Genomic DNA, 17,859 nt, shown 5'->3' on the forward strand with positions numbered 1-17,859 from the left:
ATGGCATACACCCAAGGGTCCTTGTGGAGCTAAACTCAGAAATAACTAGACCGCTATTCTTAATTTTCATAGATTCAATCTCATCAGGCTCAGTACCAAGGGATTGGCGAATAGCAGATGTGGTGCCGTTGTTTAAAAGGGGGTGCAATAAGGTAATTAGTGGGAATCAACATTGATTTGTGAGGGATAGGTCATGTCAAACTAATCTAATTAGTTTCTACAAGGAAGTTAGTGGGAACTTAGACAAGGGCAGCACAGTAGATGATGTGGTCTACTTAGATTTTGCAAAGGCCTTTGATACAGTGCCACAAAAGAGGTTGGTTTACAAAATAAGGGAACTGGGTCTAGGAATCAACATTTGTACTTGGATCGAAAACTGGTTAGAGAATAGGGAACAGAGAGTTGTGATAAATGGAACATTTTCTAATTGGTCAAAAGTCTTAAGTGGAGTACCTCAAGGTTCCGTGCTGGGGCCACTTTTTTAATATATTTATTAATGACCTTGGTGATGGTTTAAAGTTTCTATTTTTGCAGATGACACTAAACTCTGTAAGGTAATAAAATCAGAGCAAGATGTAGCTTCTCTACAGAGGGACTTAAATAAAATGGAGGATTGGGCGGCCAAATGGAATATGAGGTTTAACATAGATAAATGTAAGGTTATGCATTTAGGGATCAAAAACAAAAACACAATCTATAAATTAAATGGAATTAATTTAGTAGAATCTATAATGGAAAAGGATTTGGGAGTGCTCGTAGACAGTAGACTTAGCAATAGTGCTCAATGTCAAGCAGCAGCTGCAAGGGCAAAGAAAGTACTGGCATGCATAAAAAGGGGCATAGATGCAAGGGAAGACAGTGTAATTTTGCCACTGTATAAATCGTTGGTAAGACCTCATCTTGAATATGCAGTACAGTTCTGGGCACCACTCTATAAAAAAAAAAAGATAATTTGGAACTAGAAAGGGTTCAGAGAACGGCGACAAAATTGATAAAGGGTATGGAGATATTAAGTTATGGGAAAGGTTAGCCAGTTTAGGCATGTTTACTTTAGAAAAGAGGCATCTAAGAAGAGATATGATTACTATGTACAAATACATTAGGGGTCAATACAGAGAACTTTCATGGAAACTTTTTACCCCAAGGACTATACACAGGACACGTGGTCACCCCCTAAGGTTAGTGGAGAGGAAATTTCAAAACCAGCAGAGGAAGGGGTTCTTTACAGTAAGGGCAGTCAAGATATGGAATTGTCAGGGAAGGTTGTGGTGGCAGATTCAATAGATATGTTTAAGAAAAGGTTAGACATTTTTTTAGCGGAAAAGTGTGTCCAGGATTACGCCAAATTAAAATGAAGGATAGTAGTGGATATAAAGTAAAAATAGGACTGCAATATTGAGTCTGGGGGGATTCTCACAATTGAAACAGATTGGCAGTTGCTTACTTTGGATCAATTTGAAATATAAGTGAGGGATCGCAGGAGATCCAAAATAGGTTGAACTTTATGGACTGGTGTCTTTTTTCACTCTCATCAACTATATTACTAAATAGATATTAATAGGTCTCCACAGCTTTTCATCCAAACTGGTCAAATGAACAATTCTTTTGCAAGAACAGAGCCTTGTGGGACCACCAGCATATAGTGGTAGTAAAGGGGAAGAGAATGTGACACTGAAGGAGTGGTTGGATAGCTAGGAAGTGAACCAGGAAAGAACTTTGTAATGAAAGCCAAATGAAGGAGAAGAGGGTGTTCAACAGTGTCGATCGCAGCTGAGAGGTCCAGGAAGATGAATATGGAGAAGTGCCCTCAAGTGATTAGGCACAAAGGAGAGCAGAGAAATAGGGTGGTATTGGAGAGAAAAGCTACGTTGAGAGTTTCTTTAGGATTGGTGAGATTAGAGCAGAAAGATGAGGCAGATGGCCCTTTAAGGCTCTAGCCTATGCTATGGGCTCCCAAAGTTCTAGTTACGCCCCACACAGTGCCAGGGGTGCTGGAGGCATGGTTGCATATACCTTTCCAGGTGTTCAGATAATGGACTGCCAGGGAAGGCATTAAGGAAAGAGAAACTTTCTCCTCTTCCTTGTTTCTGCAGGAGGGGGTTAAGCTACACAATCCCTGCACTGTAGGTTTTCCTGCTGGCTGGACCCTCTCCTGATACCTGATACTTCCCTGTTGGTGCCTCCATTTTCTTTCCTCTCTCCTCCCCACTATTCTCAGGACCCTTCGAGAAGGAATAGGGAGCAGACAGAGGAGTAGATAAGGTAAGTGTGATTAGTGTGTGTTTTTTTTAGTAAACATGTGGGGACTGGTGTATATGTATGTAAAGGGTTAATATGCTGTTTATGTGTTAATATATCTGCACCCCAGCTGCCACAGTCTCCCCTTTCCCTGCTTCCAAGCATCCCAGCTGCCACCCCAACCCCCCTTCCCTGCTTCCAGGCACTCTGGCTGCCGCCCTTCCACTTCTTGCTTCCATGCATGCCGGCTGTCACACCCCCCCCCCCCCCCCCCCCTTCTCTGCTTCCAGGTACTCTGGCTGCGGCACACCATCCCTTCTCTGCTTCCAGTTACTCTGGCTGCCACACACTCCCCTTCCCTGCTTCCAGGTACTCTGGCTGCCACACACCCCCCTTCCCTGCTTCCAGGTACTCTGGCTGCCACACCCCCCACTTTCCTGCTTCCAGGTACTCTGGCTGCCACACCCCCCACTTTCCTGCTTCCAGGTACTCTGGCTGCCACACCCCCCACTTTCCTGCTTCCAGGTACTCTGGCTGCCACACCCCCCTTCCCTGCTTCCAGGTACCCTGGTTGCCACCATCCCCCCTTTCCCTGCTTCCAGGTACTCTGGCTGCCACACACCCCCCTTCTCCTGCTTCCAGGTACTCTGGCTGCCACACACCCCCCTTCTCTGCTTCCAGGTACTATGGCTGCCACACACCCCCCTTCTCTGCTTCCAGGTACTCTGGCTGCCACACACTCCCTTCCCTGCTTCCAGGTACCCTGGCTGCCATACTTCACCTCCCTGCTTCCAGTAACACCATGCTGCCACTGGCCCGCCAACGCATTTCTCTTGCCTTCTGCTAGACACCCCCAGCTTCTGTAACTCACCTGCCATTATTCTCCCCTACCAGACTATAGGCTGGACTCCCTGCACCACTTTCATAGCTGTACAGGAGAAGATGACAGAAGAGATAGAGGAAAAAAAAAAAATTACATTCATTGATTCAGGTTTCATACCGTATATAATGGTTTTTATTTTTAGGATTAAACTATAGCCTTTCAGAAGAAAAATATTTAAATATAGAGAGTATATAACGTACTTTTTTTTAACTTATTTAAATGGTACTTAATTATACAAGTGCCACTGTAGCTCACCAGTACTATACTGCTACTTACACTTGAGCTTCTGTTTTTAAACATTCAAAGGCCTGGCTGATATGACATGATGCTGGCGGAGGGGGATTTGAAAAAAGCAGTTTAAGTGGATGAAGCAGTTCAGCACTGAGCAGTTACAGCAGTGTTTATATAATGAACACGTGCTAAAAGAAAATAGAAAAACTTTATTCCGTGGGCTGACTACGTCCCTTCAAGTGGCCCGCCACGTCCCTTCAGCTGCGCGCAGTATTTCATTACACTCTCCGGGGAGCCCTTCAAATCTGGACATTAGGGTTGAAAAACCATATCACAAAGTGCAGCCAGAACCCTCACTGAAGCATACTTGCCTACTCTCCCTCCTGGATCCCACCCACCTCACTACTGATTCGCGTCTCCTTAGCCCCGTTGCGTGATGCCACTGAATTGCACAGCAGGGGGCTGGTCTTCGGAGAAAGGATTGCGCTATTATCACACACCCCACCCCCTCTGCACTAGCCACCTGAGGTTTCAAAATTGTTTGCACGTATGGAACAGAATTCATCTTGGAGGTGGCACTAAACCCTGGGTACAAAGCCCTGCAAGTTGAGATAAGATCCCCAAGCCCAAAATTCCTTGGCACGAGGGACTGGCCCTGGCTACATGTGAATAGAAGAGTTGCAATCCCTGCCACTAAAGTAAATGTACGTAGAAGTAAAATTACCAGGCTGATGCTCGTGCACTGTTCAATAATACAGCATTTATTCTTATTTACAAATGTGTGTGTATGTCAAATATGCCCATTTTCCTTTAAAATGTCCTCTATTGAAAAATACAAAAACAAAACCAGTACACACAAAAAGCATGGTCATATTGCTGAATTGTGACCAATTCTGGTATAATTCAATGTAGGAAATTACACAGGATTAAAGGGTTAACTTTAGTTATATATATTGTCACAAACAACATTTCCATTCTTTACACACAGTCAACGAATGTGACAGTAGAGAAGGGTCAGTGGAAAACCCCCTAATTATCAGTTCATCTGACTAAACTTTTCCATCCCTTTCCATAAAGTAACAATGTGCAGTAAATCAACATCTGTGACTAAATAAGCTACAAAAAAAAAAATTGCTCTGAGATGTGATTGTAAACCATACAAATGATTTTCTACTGTCAGCCGAAGGCTCCACTTTACCTCAAAGACTGGGGGGGAGGGGGGGGGGCACACACATAACACAAAAAGTAGATTAATGTTTACAGTCGTTTTTGAAAAATGTTCATAACTTTATTAAAAAAAAAACAACAACAACAATCAGGAACATTTACTTCCTGTTTCACACTACTGGGTCCTCTCCCCACCCAAGGCACATGTATTGGTTGAAATGTTTATTTACCTTATGTAGTAAAATGTATTAATGCAGAACTCAACAAATTTCTCAAAGACTTTGCTGGCTCCCAAGTTTTATCCTTGCTTCCTAAGAGAAAAATGACCCACCTGTGCTGCCTGTGAGGTGGCTCCCAGGGAAACAACAGCAGGAGAGCCATCTTTACACAGCACAGGTTAGTGAGCATAGATCTTGTTTATCCTACAAGTTCAATTGGAAAATGCTCAAAACAAGTATTGTGCAGATTTTATTTTAAACCCTGTTCAAAATACCCGTGTTATATTACTAACCTGTAAGAAGACGTAAGTCAAGACAGAAAGAACATATAACATTCATCCCATTTTTACCAAATGAATGAAACAATCATTTCTCTTTTTATTATTCAATTAATGGAGAATGAAATGTAACTTTAATAGCCAGACATACTGGCTCTGTCCTAACTGCCAGGAAAAAATTAAGGATTTCATGAAAGAAATGCTCTCTGTAATGCTGTATGTACATTAGCAAGCTACCAGACAAATGTACACTGAAATGAATTAGAAAAACAGTAGGACCACTGGTTGGTTGAAGAGGTCTCCACAGAATCCCCTTACTGGAAGGGCAAAGTATTCAAATATTCCCACAAACTATCTGAACAAAAAGCGGTCTCCAGACATCAATAAAGCATTGGAATAAATCTCATTTGCTTGTATCAAGGGACCTCAAATTAGACTAAAAAACACTCAAACCAACAGGCATTTTAGAAAAGAATCTGTATTGTTACCTGCAGTATAATATTAGTTGTACGATTTCACAGAGATGCAAGTTTCCATGCAACTCAATATTCCATCATACTCTATTTCAATGTTTCATGCTTCTTTGTAGTAGTTTTCCAAATATAGGTATGACATCTAATATACAGAATGCTAGTGACTTGGGTGTTTTCCAGATAAGTGAGTTTTTCTGCAATTTCATGGCTAAAATATGGTAATTATACTGAAAAAGTACCAGCATCATTCCCCACCACTGCCCATGGCATTTCACTCATTACATTGGTTAGCAGAGTTCCTCATAGTCACTGCAGTTGGGAGAAACAATTAGTGACCATGTTTTCATGTACTCTACACCATTATGATTAAACAGGCTCTACAGTTCTCTTTCTGGATAATGGGTTTCCACATAGGAGATCCCATATACTTCTATACTACATATAAAATTTGTTACATCATATTTTTATCAGTGGGCAATATTACCTCTGAATTACAGCCACAGTATGCTCACAGTAGAGGCATACAAAATGTGTACATTTTGAGCATTTCTGAATTAGAATCAAAATGGCGGGACTGGTTTACAGCTAACTGTGCAGAATGCACAGTGTTGCTCATACTAACCAAATTTTAGCTATCATTTTCAAGTACTGGTGACAAAATAAAACTAAAGTCTGAATGGTTGCAGGATCTTTTCTTCAGTTACCTGTGGAATAATTCTGATAAATCCCATGTTGTTCGGTTTGAAAGCTGTCTGCCACAATTTTGGGCCATGAATAAAACTAAAAGCATGACCTTTGGGGATACCCAAGAGGATTGAGAAAGTATGTTTATAACTAGTGGATATTTTGGACTACATTGGGAGCACAATATTACATAGCTTATTACTCTAATGTTTAACTATACAGAGTTTTCCTGCAGTGACCACTGGACAGAAATGGGAGGAATGGCTGTTTTAGGGCTCGTTCTGAAAATCAGTTGTCATGCTATGTTCCACAATAAACACGATGGGCCTGATTCAAGTCAGAACACATTTTGTGAGCAAGTTGCAGTTTCAAGAAAAAAAAAAGAGAGAGCTTGGAGCTTGAACATAGTTCCGACCGAATTCAAATCCAAGCGGATCTCAAAATACGTTTTATTTTGAATCTGCGGAAGTACGCTCTGCCTAAAGGTTAACAGACTATAGTATATGCACAAGCATATGTGCAATCTAAGGAAACATCAGAACACAAACAAAAAATGATATTATAAAATAAATCAACACCTCTAAACAGTATAATCATTTATAAAAATTATGGTTGGTTAAAAATATATAATTTATATTAAAAAAAATACAATTTAAATACATAAATCAAGATGTTCTAAATGTGTAATGTATCTATAATCAGTTTTTATGGTTTGTCTTACTTGCATACACATGTTCTATGCTAGCCAATGGCACGCAGAAAAAAAAAAAATATATATTGATAAACATGTGTTTGATTACTCATGCACACTGAAACAACCAACATACTTGGTGAAACCAAACAGCATTTTGAATGACAATTTGGCCACTGTGTACAATATCCAGTTTAATTCTAATGTATATATATATATATATATATATATATATATATATATATATATATATATATATATATATATATATATAAAAAAAAATAGTACTGTGGTCATGAGTTTGATTCCCAAGCAAGGCCTCATCTGTGTGGTGTTTGTATGTTCTCCCCGTGTTTGCATGAGTTTCTTCTAGGTGATTCAGTTTCGTTCCACACTCCAAAAACATTCTGTAGGTTAAATTGTCCCTATGTAACCTCTCAAGTATGCTTTGCTGACTGACCTAAGTGACCTGTTCAACTGACCAACAGCCTTTTGAAATTTCGAAATTAGCCAGGCCTCGGGGTTGATAAGCATCTCGGAGGAGTTTTGAAGCCCCAAAGTTGTAAACCATGTAGCCACTCAAGCAGAGGTGAGAGATCCTCTTAGGTGCCAAAATATATCTTAGTGATAGCTAATTTACTTCGAAAGCTTGGTGTCATCTTGGGAATCAATCTGACTTAATTGAAAATGTAATCTCTAAGGTGGGGTGAAGAGCCTGTAAGAAGGGTTTAAAATCTTCTGCTTTAGACATTACAGTGTGCATTTTCATTAGGGGGGTCTATCAAGGCTGAAATGTCCCATGTTTCTCAATTGTGTTCCTTCACACATACCAAGTCTTAACTAGTAAGTAGTGACTCTGGTTTTATGGCATATTTTATTTTCTGAAACTTATTTGTGCAATTTATTGTATGTCTTGTTATTGACTTTTTTGTAACTAAGCCTTGGAAACATTTTTCAGATTAAATAAAATTTAATCTAGTGTACTCTCTGTGATTCTTTGTAAACTTATGAAGCCCAGGGAGGCTCATGCTACATGTGTATGTGATTTAAGTGTGAAACATTAATAAGTGGTTCTAGTGAAAGTAAGCACACCATAATAAATCCTTTGTGGTGGCAGAAAAGGTGTATTCATCGCTAAGTGACTAAGGTGGTATCTGGGCCAGGCTGGGTGTTCGTGACAATATAAACACACACACACACATGCATTAATAAGTACATATAATCAGAGAAAATGTTGGCTCATGTGAATAATAAAACATGCACACATGTTTATCTTAACAGAAAAATAGGATCATATAAAGTAGATCATACCGATTTTCTCCTTAATATGAAAAGGTTTAAAAGCTTCAATGTATAAATGTTAGGTGATCACACAAATGCTTTATTCCTATATAAAAACACACTGAATTCAATTTGGCGCGACGCACCACAGTCCATGGAAACACATTGAGGCGGACTTATTACTCATATCTCTGCTCATTTCCCTCATGTCCCATATAGATGCAAGGAGAAAATCTGCGGAGATACTGTACCATATTAGGCAGCAATGTACGGATTCAAAATCATAGGGATTCCTGGAATCTTAAATCTTCATTACCGTTCTCAATCTAATTATATATATATATATATCTATCTATCTATCTATCTATCTATCTCATCATCATTTATTTATATAGTGCCACTAATTCCGCAGTGCTGTACAGAGAACTCACTCACATCAGTCCCTGACCCATTGGAGCTTAGTCTACATTCCCTAACACACACACAGACAGACTAGGGTCAATTTTTGTTAGCAGCCAATTATCCTACCAGTATGTTTTTATCTGGAGTGTGATGACCCCAGAGACTAAGGGAAATGATTTTCAATGTAGCGTTTACACGAGCATGGAGTATATATATTCTCCACTATATACGGATATGACAAATTAATTTGCATCCTTAGCTGTAATTCCAATCCTCCCAAAACCAAATGCAGCAGTACCACATAGAAGTTTTTTTTTATCTAAAATAACAAGCTAAGTAGCTTTCAAGTATGGATCTGATAGTAATTTTTCCTAGGTATCCTTCTACAAATCATTATCTCCTTTTCAAAATCTCTATGAAGATTGCAAAAAATGCTGATGCCACTTAGACTCTCAGCAAGTCATGTGAAGGCAGAAGTAGGAAGAAGGGAAGCATTTAACAATACATAAAGCAAACAGAGCTGAGAAGGGTGTTCCAAAACCTCTCTGCTCACTTTACCATTGCAATGTGACTGTGGTTACCATGGTAGTCCATGACATTGTGCACAATTATAAATCACTAATGGAAGCCTGATGGGGGGGAAAAAAAAAACATAGAAAAATGTTTATTAGCAGGATTCTTCTTTTAGCCTGCCACAGTGATATATGTTAAAAAGCATACCGCATTATTTCACTGGAATGCTGTTTTCGCTTTTATCAGCTTTCCATTTACTCCACTCAAATGTGCCCAGTTTTATCTGGATAGACAATTATTGACAATATGCAACAACAGCATAAGTACTATGCTGTCAAATTCCTGGATGAGTTTACGAAGGGGGATCTGTGCTTTTGCTTTTGTCTCTATTTGTTTCATGAATGCATCATTTGTCAAAAAAAGCCACAACAAATAAACTCAGCGGAATGACCGATAGTGAACATTGCAAGCCGGCACCATTAGTGGAACTTTCACTTGTGTGAAGATATGCAACCTCTTCTCACATCCATAGTCTCAATTAAATGGAACGGTCTGCTTGCTGAACATGCTGTTTTTGCCTAAACTATTTATTTTCTATTGTCTATTTGTATAGCACTACCATATTACGCAGCATTTAGAGTCAGGTTGGTACTTGTTGCCATTAAGACAGAAACCCCATGGAAGTTTTCCTGTTATGGTGTGACTGGCCAAGCCTGCCTAGCCTAGAGTTGGTCTCCACTTTAGTAGTGATCCCACGCTTGTCCACCTATTTTAGTGGGCACCAGCTCAGGGTGCATAGTGCTAGCAACACTTACCGATTTTAGCACAAAGCTCCTCTCATTCATTTAAATATGGTTTCTACATGCTGGAATTTCTATTGTAATGAATGGGCTACTGAAAATAATGGGAAAGTAAAGCTCTCTGTTGCATGCCTCTGGATGTATTTGCAGACACATTCAAATGCATACAGCACAAATTAACAGTGGGTATACTGTATGTATATCAAGCACATAGCCTGTATATGCTTTTGCATATGCAGTTCGCACGCTACACCAGTAGTTACCTAAACTACAAGAACTTATACGAACAGTCTTTCAAGTCAAAAGCACCGCTGACAAAACACCTGTTTTCCCCCAAGTGTGTATGAGCTCTGATAATGCGCATAAACAGCAACTTTGATGTGCACAAAGTCTGTCTAATCTGACCTACTATCAGTCTCATGAAGAATGCAGAAACAACATTATACTGTGCAGTCTCAGCCATGTTCTTAGAATATTGTGATTTTATCACCTTGAAACCCATTTTGTTCTACAGCAATGACATGCTCTTTCAGCATATCATGGAAGTGACTTGGAAACACAGTTTTCCTCAGGAAAGTCTAAGGCCCACCCAATGTCATATTTATTCACTAAAGTCTTCACCAATATAGGTCCAAGATGGAACATCTCCATAGGTCCAAGTTTCATTAAATATCTGTGTACAATCCCAAGTGGATGTGGAAGCACCACTGCATCCCCAATGGTGTCATCCCAGTGAGCTAATTGCAAGAAGAATATCTAAAAACCCATCCAATGTTCAAAATAAACTCCATTGCGATCCAGGATCCTTATTCCAAATGATGATGCATTCACCAGGAGGCCAAATGGACCACATGAACTACATTTATTTCATATATACACTTTTTATGTGCATCATATACCATTTATACATGAAAGATTGGGCTTAGCGATAAAGATTAATAAGGCACTGGAATTCTGTTTCACATTAACTGCATTCAATATCTTTTTTTTTTTTCTTTACTTAACACAATTTTCCTTTCCTGGAGTCCATTCATGTCACACTAACGGGTTAACTTCTCTTATCCCAAAAAAGGACAGGCCCTCCTCCAAAAGCAACAAAAAAGCAAAGCCTTTCTGATATACATTCCATGTTTCTAGCATGATGATAAGGGTTGGTAGCGCCAACACAATGTGAGACAGGGAAAGCAAAAATTACAGAAATAATAGGCAATAATTTTCCATTTTCTTCATGTCAACAAATGAAAGGGTTTTATCGAAATGATATTCACCAGGCGGACACACATATGCAGAGCAGTACAGTTTTTATTTTGACAGTGAAACAGAACATAAGCCCTCTTTCCCAAAGAAAGCTTCTGTAGCTGCAGCCGTTTCTAAAATGCTTCATGAAAAATATCTTGTTGATGAACAACATTTGTCTTGCATATGGACAAAATGGGCAACTCAATGAAGGTTGCCCAAGATGCGGCCGCACTCCTGCTTGAATGAGCCTTAATCCGTGCAGATGCCACTTGGTAGATCCAAAGAATGACCACACTTACAATTGGGGACAAAATCATTTATTGTATTGCTTTTGGGCAGTAGGCCCATCTTGGAGGATGGAAAAGTAACCCTTTGTTGTGTTCACTTGACAGCCATGGGACACTGGTTACTAGATTTTATGCCATGTGTAACCCTAGAAATATTCAATTTGCCAGCTGTGTGTATTTCCATCAAAAATACATCCCACACTTTCTGGAGCAAACAGCTTGCATATTCCAGCTAGCCTGTATTTGTTGCATTTATGCATTAACATGATGACCTGCATGACCCATGTCACATTGCTCTGCCCAGTTTGGTTTCTTTTAAACAGTGAAATCATTTGGGCCGATTTAGATATTGGTAAAGCAGCAGATCAATGTGTCCTGAATGAAATGGGTCAGAGTTGGGAGGTATTTTAATAAACAAACACAATCAGCATGGAACACCACATTTCCTTCCATTAGTAGCTTAACACATTTCAACAGACTGGATGAAAGGAAAATGCACCATATTACTAAATTAGTAATGTAATTCAAAGCAAAAAAATAAATAAATAGATTATTGATAGATAGCTAGATAGATAGATAGATATAGTAACCAAAGCCTTCTAAACTGTGTGTAACATTTGTAGACATTTTAATTATAAACCTATTGCATAAATTTCAACCTACATAAAAAAATAAATGAGTTGTCACAATATTAAGTACTGCAGATTTAAACAATTTACCTTAATAGTCAGACAGACATAAGCCAACATGCACTCCCTGGCCATTAAGCAACACATACTGACAATCTATTCAGGTTACAACAGCAATGACACTTAAGGTTAAAGCAAAGTCTAAAACCAATTTAGGCACCATCGTCAACTTAGATCATAAAGTATTCAGCGTGTAAGGCTGTCTTGTAAAATACACAGAATTAGAAAACAAAATGATATCCAATAAAATATGGAACACGTGACAAAAAAAATGTCTTCTCTATAGCACAATCATCAACATGGTCAGCAATGTAACAACACCTGTGTACATGATGTTAGACCAAAGACTATGTAGTTAATTTCAGTGGTGCTCAATATACCCAATGGTCCCAATCTGTGTGATGTGACTCTTTCAGGGTTTGTCATTTACAGGTTGCAATTCCAGGGGTTTAAGATGCATGCTGTGAAACAGCCGTTACATTTTGGTGCTGGTGACAATTCTGCTGTCACAAATCCCACATTTTCATTGTTTTATGACACACCAGTGTTAAAAAAAATATATAAATACAATATTTGAATAATTGAATTACATCTGTTCAAGCAAAATTGTTTATGGTTAACCCCAATTGCATTATTTTCAATTTAACAGTTTTGATGATCAATTCTTGCAACACACCCAGCCTGCTACACACATATGTCCTGACACACTGATTGGGAATTACTGGTTTATTATAATTTTAGGCTGCTTCAGGGGATGGTTTTGTACTGTCCACTTTCTTGTGTTTTATTTCAAGAGTTATAGCTGTCTTATGTTATTCTCAAAGCGCTGCCCTAATCTCTGGGATCTTATTCTGTTAGTCTGATGTAGCTGTAAACAGGCAAAAAAAAAGTTACTACTGAGGATCTCTAGGACTGTGTAAATGTCCCTATTTTACTCCAGAGGATCTCTAGGACTGTGTAAATGTCCCTATTTTACTCCAGAGGATCTCTATGACAGTGTAAATGTCCCTGTTTTACTCCAGAGGATCTCTAGGACATTGTAAATGTCCCTATTTTACTCCAGAGGATCTATAGGACTGTGTAAATGTCCCTATTTTACTCCAGAGGATCTATAGGACTGTGTAAATGTCCCTATTTTACTGCAGAGGATCTCTAGGACAGTGTAAATGTCCCTATTTTACTCCAGAGGATCTATAGGACTGTGTAAATGTCCCTATTTTACTCCAGAGGATCTCTAGGACAGTGTAAATGTCCCTGTTTTACTCCAGAGGATCTCTAGGACATTGTAAATGTCCCTATTTTACTCCAGAGGATCTCTAGGACTGTGTAAATGTCCCTATTTTACTCCAGAGGATCTATAGGACTGTGTAAATGTCCCTATTTTACTCCAGAGGATCTATAGGACTGTGTAAATGTCCCTATTTTACTCCAGAGGATCTCTAGGACAGTGTAAATGTCCCTGTTTTACTCCAGAGGATCTCTAGGACATTGTAAATGTCCCTATTTTACTCCAGAGGATCTCTAGGACTGTGTAAATGTCCCTATTTTACTCCAGAGGATCTATAGGACTGTGTAAATGTCCCTATTTTACTCCAGAGGATCTATAGGACTGTGTAAATGTCCCTATTTTACTCCAGAGGATCTCTAGGACAGTGTAAATGTCCCTGTTTTACTCCAGAGGATCTCTAGGACATTGTAAATGTCCCTATTTTACTCCAGAGGATCTCTAGGACTGTGTAAATGTCCCTATTTTACTCCAGAGGATCTATAGGACGGTGTAAATGTCCCTATTTTACTCCAGAGGATCTATAGGAATGTGTGCATATCCCTATTGTTCTCCTGGGGGGCTTCTGCATTTCATGTCAGACCTGTTACTCCTGAAGGGTCTGTACGAAGTTACACTTCTGGGGCTGTCACTGCTCATAGTTTCTATATGAGGGTCCATAGGATGAGGGTCCCTGTGTAATAGTGTATGTAGATATATATAAGCCGTTACTCCGGAGTTCGTGCCTCTGTCTGAGCTGCTGGTCCCGTACACATTGCCCCGTGCAGTGTGTGATAATTTAGGGAAGTGTCCCAATACTCACTCAGGTTGGCCGCTGTCTCCGCTGCCCATGGGACCAGATGTCCCCAACACTGTCAGACTACCAGCGCTGGACCGCTCGCCTGCTCATTGCAGCGGCGGTACAGACCACGCCCCCTGTCATCCCGGACACGCCCGGTCACCGCCCTGCAGACACGCCCCTCGCTGTCTGAAGACGATAGAAGGATGCTCGCTCCAAGCTTTGCCGCCTTTTCCCCTTTCCACCAATGAGCAAGCGGCTACAGAACAAGCGTGTTGTGTGTGTGATAGATAATGAGCCTCAGGTGGAATAAGATGAAGTTACCTGTCAGCAGTGTACAGCAGCCATAAGAACAGCTATAATCTGTTTTTTTAATGTTAGGCATCTTGTGGTATAAGTGTTCTTGGACAATTAGTAGCACGAGGATACGGCTAAGAAATGTGCAAACCCATTGATTCATGAATGTTCTGACGCAAAGTTGCATCACTTTGTTTAGTGCACAAATAAGTTGTTTTCAATAATCCTGGGATGAGAAGTTATAAACACATTTCCTCACATTTGCAACTTATTTTGTCTAAACTGAAATAGTGTAAACTTTTAAAATGAGTACCTAGTGCTAATTACTCTAAAGGTGCCTGTCAGGGCCGTCTCTTCCATTGGGCACAATTGGCAGGGGCCCTGCGGGCAAGGCGGCCCGTCCGAGGCAATGCTGGAAAAAAAATTCTGCAAAAATAAATAAATAATACTTACCTTGCAGTCATGCAGCCACATCAGCTGGCGATTCGGCTCCCTCCCTGGCCCCCTCTTCCGTGCTGTGCTCGCAGTGAATGTTGGGCGGGATGTCACGCCCAACATTCACTGCAAGCACAGCACGGAGGAGTGCAGAAAAGAGAGATTATATATAATCACTTTTTTTTACATATGTTCTTTTTACTACCACACACACTATATATATATATATATATATATATATATTTATATTTAGGGGCCCCGGTGCATTGCATTGCCCGGGGACCCATAATGCAGTTAAGGTGGCCCTGGTGCCCGTGACAAATATCTGAATTCAAAATAATGACAATATTAAAACAAAACTTCTGTTAACATTATTTTTTTACAACTTGTGAAAACAAACTATTTGTGAAGACTAATAGCGAAGGTGTGACTAAAACAGTAAAGGTCACCTATGAAGAACTAAATGGCTGCTGTACAGTAGTAGTACATGAAAAGCTTTGCACTTGTCATGCACCTCGATTTGCACAAGTGAGTCTAAGCTAATAGCAAAGGTGTGTCTGAAATTTTAGAAAAAGTCTTAAGCATACTTGCCAACTCTCCCGGAATGTCTGGGAGACTCCCGCATTTTGCGAGAGTCTCACGGACTCCCGGGAGAGTGTGGCAATCTCCCGGATCTGCCCTCTTCACTAGGAAGTGCCCCACTTCCTAGTGAAGTGGGCAGAATTAGGTCCCAAACGCCGCGATTCCCGGTGACACGCATTTTGGAGCCCCGCCCCCCATCACGCCCACCTCTCCCGGAAACCGACTTTCCAAAGTTTTTATGTATGGTCTTAAGAAGTGAACATAGCTATGTTAATGGCAAATTATAAAGCATTTGTGAATGTGTCCCCTTAAAGAACATTTTTATGACTCAATGGGAAAAATATAGGGCATTAGAAAAAAAAAATGTGTATATGCTTCAGAGCTGATAATCAACATATGGGTGTAAAAGCACTATTTTTAAGGGCGGCTTTCTTAGTGTAAATTGCAGACATTTTACGTTATCCTAGCATCAGGCCCAGTGTGTTTACTTTACAGCTTCTGAGTTTACTCCATACATACCAACTTTAGAAAGTTGGTTTCCGGGAGAGGTGGGCGTGATGGGGGGGGGGAGGGGGGGCGGGGCTCCAAAATGCGTGTCATTTTGGACCCGCCCCCGTGAAGTAATTGACCTTTTCTCTGATGATTTATACTTTTCCCAACTCTCTAATCCGGCTTTCACAACCAAATCATAGATATGGACAACTCACAGAATCTCAAACAGACAAATTAATGATACTAATATCGGAATTGAAATTAATTAGTACAGTTAAAACTAAAATGAAAAACACAAAAATGTTGGTGTTTTTGGAGCAGAATATTACAAGATGTTATCCCCAAAACTTACCCCTTTGTTATAGAATTTTTATAGTAATATATATTAGCACCATGTATCCTCTATGCACGTTGTAAAATTACATACTACTCTGATACCTAAACCTAGTAGGCGCCCAGAAGTCATAACCTCATATTTATCAATTTAAATGTGAATTTTATAATATTAGCAGTGTTTTGAAAACTCGATTTAGATTCTTCTTCTGCAAGTTATTTTCCCCACACCAATTAGGTTTTATCAAGGGATAATGCAATAATCGGCATGAGGTCTGCAATAGTGGTCACAATAGCTTATGGATTTTGGGAGGCTTTTCATATTCATTTATATCCAAAATACACAGCACTTACAATAATTCCACTCATGCTGTACAGTGGCACTCACCAAGGCTGACCACTTTCCCACCTCCTTTTCAATTTGGTATTGGACCCCATTTTCTGCATCTATACAAGTGTTGAAATGCAAACCTATTGGTACCAAAGGAATTGAACATGTTGCCTTCACAGATGACATTTTCACAACACCTAAGCAAGCCTTACTATACCTTACTCCTATAATTTCACAAATTTAATTGGTGCCAGGGTACTTCATAAAGCAGGACCTTGGATTTTTACATGGTTTCATGAAGCACTGAAATTATTGAGAGGATATATCACAAAAACTATTTGGGGTATATTTACTAAACTGCGGGTTTGAAAAAGTGGAGATGTTGACTATAGCAACCAATGAGATTCTAGTTGCCATTTTGTAGAATGATAACTAGAATCGGATTGGTTGTTATAGGGAACATCTCCACTTTTTCAAGCCCGCAATTTAGTAAATATATCCCTTTGACCTTAATGATATAAATATTACCAAACCTATAACATGGATACAAACAATGGTAAAACACATACATTGACTAAGGCAGTGAACACAACTTACATAGGAAACATTCTCCCTTTGAAGTACTATTGAAGACCCCAAGCATTACATTTCATCTATTTATCAAATTAATCTTGAAAGCTCTTATAGCTCTTTACCTACATATAAAATAATTCCGACCCAAATTCTCTCACGTTGCCATCCTGTTTTTTATCTTCCATACCACCATAATGTGAGAATTCAATTCAACGGGAAGTCATAGCAGAGCCTTTTGGGATGTGAGCCTGTGTGCACTTCCGAATATTATCAATTGGGATGTTGAAATCACCTGAGATGATTGTGGGTAATTTCAGAGGATAAGAAACAAGGAATTGTTGAGTTGAGAAACTTTGCACTATCCATTTTATTTTGGCCACAAACATAGCCAATTTAAACGAGATTCGGACATCCTGCACAGTTGTCATCAGAAGATGACCACAAACACAAGCTGATAGTGACTATCTTTTGACATATCCAATCATAATTGTGCAGATTGTCATGGGTTCACTATGTGGGATCTCGGTTATTTACTGCCAAATATGCGGCTATTTCAGGCTAATTACCTCATAATACATATTACTACAATTCTAATAGTGAATGCTATACATTAGTGACACCTGTATTAATAATAATGTGATGGCAGAGCCATCTCATTCTGCTACCACTGAGCAAAGCA

General features: G+C 39.6%; 1 protein-coding gene across 2 annotated transcripts in view; it reads right to left on the bottom strand.

The window, feature by feature from the left end:
- Positions 1-14,271, bottom strand: part of GJC1 (gap junction protein gamma 1) — a 29,176-nt gene extending 14,905 nt beyond the window's left edge. The window contains exons 1-2 of one of the 2 annotated variants that reach the window (XM_075177327.1): positions 14,162-14,271; positions 3,110-3,166 (exon numbers count right to left, since the gene is read on the bottom strand). The gene's annotated coding sequence lies outside the window, so the exon portion shown is untranslated. The remainder of the gene's footprint in view (positions 1-3,109; positions 3,167-14,161) is intronic. The other variant, XM_075177328.1, reaches the window with a different exon arrangement.
- Positions 14,272-17,859: the final 3,588 nt, after the last annotated feature.

Source organism: Mixophyes fleayi, chromosome 6 (assembly GCF_038048845.1).
Source record: "Mixophyes fleayi isolate aMixFle1 chromosome 6, aMixFle1.hap1, whole genome shotgun sequence".
Taxonomy (NCBI): Eukaryota; Metazoa; Chordata; class Amphibia; order Anura; family Limnodynastidae; genus Mixophyes; species Mixophyes fleayi.